Source organism: Cricetulus griseus (assembly GCF_003668045.3).
Source record: "Cricetulus griseus strain 17A/GY chromosome 1 unlocalized genomic scaffold, alternate assembly CriGri-PICRH-1.0 chr1_1, whole genome shotgun sequence".
Classification (NCBI taxonomy): Eukaryota; Metazoa; Chordata; class Mammalia; order Rodentia; family Cricetidae; genus Cricetulus; species Cricetulus griseus.
In genome coordinates this window covers 9,353,957-9,356,758 of record NW_023276807.1, presented here as the reverse complement: position 1 = coordinate 9,356,758, position 2,802 = coordinate 9,353,957, and positions in this window count along the sequence as shown.

The following is a 2,802-nucleotide window of genomic DNA, read 5'->3' as shown; positions in this document are numbered from 1 at the left end:
CCTTCCTGACTGCTGCCATGCTCCCCGTCATGATGGTCATGACATACTCTAACCCTCTGGAACTGCTGCGAGGCCCCAGTTAAATGTTTATTTTGCAAGTGGCCTGGTCATGGTGTTTCATCAAGGCAATAAAAAAAATCCACTAAGACAAGGAAAAGGGCTTTATGATGCCTTACCATTTTGGAGGGACAGATTGTGTCATGGCAAGAGAAGCACTAGGCCAGCTGGTCATACTGCATCAGCAGTCTGAAAACAGGGAGAGGATGAAGTCATGAATGCTTCCTTGTGCTCACAGTCTTCTTTATGCTTATACAGTTCAGTACGAAAACACAGAGAGTAGAGCTGCTTGCAATAGGTGTGTCTTCACTCCTCAATTAACACGACCAAGATAGTCCTCTACAGATATACCCATAAGCCAACCCTATCCAGATAATTCTTCGCTGAGACTATCTTCCCAGGTGATTCTAGATTTTGTAACGTTGACAAAAAATAGCCATCATAGATGAAAAGTGCGCAGCAACAGTCCTACCCTCACGGTAAAGGGTGGAGGCTGTTGGAAGGCTGCATGCCAGTGATGTTCTGCAATGTAAGTAATGTGTTTGGAGCTGGAATTTGAGCCTAGAGCATCATGTAATTGAAAGACCCCTGGAGGCTCAGGCCCCCATGATCTCAGCTCAGGACTTCGGCAACCCCAATCACCAGGTGGAGTCAAAAGCTTGATGCAAACAGCACGAGGCTTTATTGTAGTTGTTTAACAAGCTAACCCCATGTTAGCTTGGGCCTTTCATCCATTCACCATGGCAGATGGCTGGGAATGACCTGGAGAAACCAAGGCATAGAGATCTTATAGGGCAGTGTAAGGGGAGTGTCTAGGGGTACGCACAGGCTCAGGATTGGTGTGCCTCCAGGCTTGCCCTGTGTTGATTGGTCAACTGGTTGTTATGGCCCATAGGCCCTCGCAGGGCAATTGCTATGCTCTGCGAGTCATTACTGTGCACTTGTCCATAAAGCACACCCAGAACCATAAAGCATAGCACCACCAGCTAACTTTTGATTGGTTCCTTGCCTCAAGACAGGCATCTGACCTTCTAGTGACCAAGGCAAGGTCAGGCAAGCACGTGCTAGGCTGTTATGGCTGCCGAAATGGGGAGCTGGTCCCTTCAGTAATCACCCTTCCCCCTTTTTTTACTCAAAAGGACAAATGATTCACAAATTGTAGCTACTGAGTCTGAGCAACTGACACCCTTCCTCCCCAAAATGAATGAAATGAGCCTGTTACTCCAAAGGAAATGAGTGATAATATTTCTTGCCAATGATAACATTTAGTATCTTGTTCAAACTTTTGGAATACTTTCATTCACCACTGTGAATTTAACAACATTCCAAAATTGGAAGTTTTTTTTTTCTCATGAGACTGGTGGTATTATAACTATTATTCTTTTAAAAAATAATATATAATGATAGAACAATGGTAGTGTGCAAGAAGTGTATGCTTGGCCTTTGCACTCTGACCTAGAGATCCTAACTCCATGAGGACCCCCTGGGAAATTGAAATGCCTTTTGTTCTACTTTGACAACTCTAGACAGGCTTAGGGGGGTTCCAGAAGAATTGCCTTGAGTAGAAGACATGGACTGTGAGCTCTGTCTTGTGGGAAGCTGAGAGGGGCTGAAGACTCCATTGTGGAACCTCCATGAAAGCCTCTAAGCATCTGGCTTTAGAGTTTCCAGGCTGCAAAGCACATCTAAGGGTTGGAGAGTGAGTTGGTTAGAGAAGGCGTGGAAGCTTGGTGTCCCTTGCTCCAAGCTTGCCCCATGCATCACCTCTACTTGGCAGCTGCTGAGTTAGAATGAACCCATTATAATTAGTAAACCGTTTTCCTGAGCACTATTAGCTGTGCCAGCAAGTAGTCAAACATGGGGTTGTGGTAGTATGGTTTGAATAGGAAGTGCTTAGAGTAGTCTCTAACTGGTGTTGCTGTTTTGAGAGGTAGTGGAAACTTGGGGAAGTGTGGCCTTGCTGGAGGAAGTAGGTTGCTGACATAAAAGTAAAGGCAGTCTTCCTGAGTTGTCGAACCTTAGCCCCAGATAGTTCATGGTAAGGGACCAGCTCCCCATTTTGGCAGCCATAACAGCCTAACACATGCTTGCCTGACCTTGCCTTGGTCACTAGGAGGTCAGATGCCTGCCTCTGCCTCGTGGCAAGGAACCAATCAGAAGTTAGCTGGTGGTAGTGTGCTTATAGCTCTGGGTGTGCTTTACAAGTGCACAGCAATGATGTGCAGAGCATAGCAACTGCCTATAGGCCATAACAACCAGTTGATCAATCAACACAGGGCAAGCCTGGAGGCACACCAATCCTAACCTGTGAGTACCCCTAGGCACTCCCCTTATGCTGCCCTATAAGATCTCGGTCCCATGGCTTCTCAGGGCCTTTTCCCAGCCATCTGCCATGGTGGATGGATGAAAGGCCTGAGCTAACATGGGGTTAGCTCATTAAACAACTGCAATAAAGCCTCTTGCTGATTGCATCAAGCTTTCAACTCCGCCTGGTGATTGGGGTTGCCGCAATCCTGGGCTGAGATCCTGGGGGCCTGAGCCACCGGGGTCTTTCAATGGTTACAATGAATTGGAAAGATGCCCATCATCTCAGGAATCAGAGAATTCGTTGTGTTAGGAAACACCCCTACACTGATGACTTTGTGTCACAGAGTACAAATATGCTCACTGATAAACATTTGGTTTCTGTGTTGCACCAACATCTAAGAAGCTGGACCTGCTGAGTGTGAATGTTAAGGAAACTTG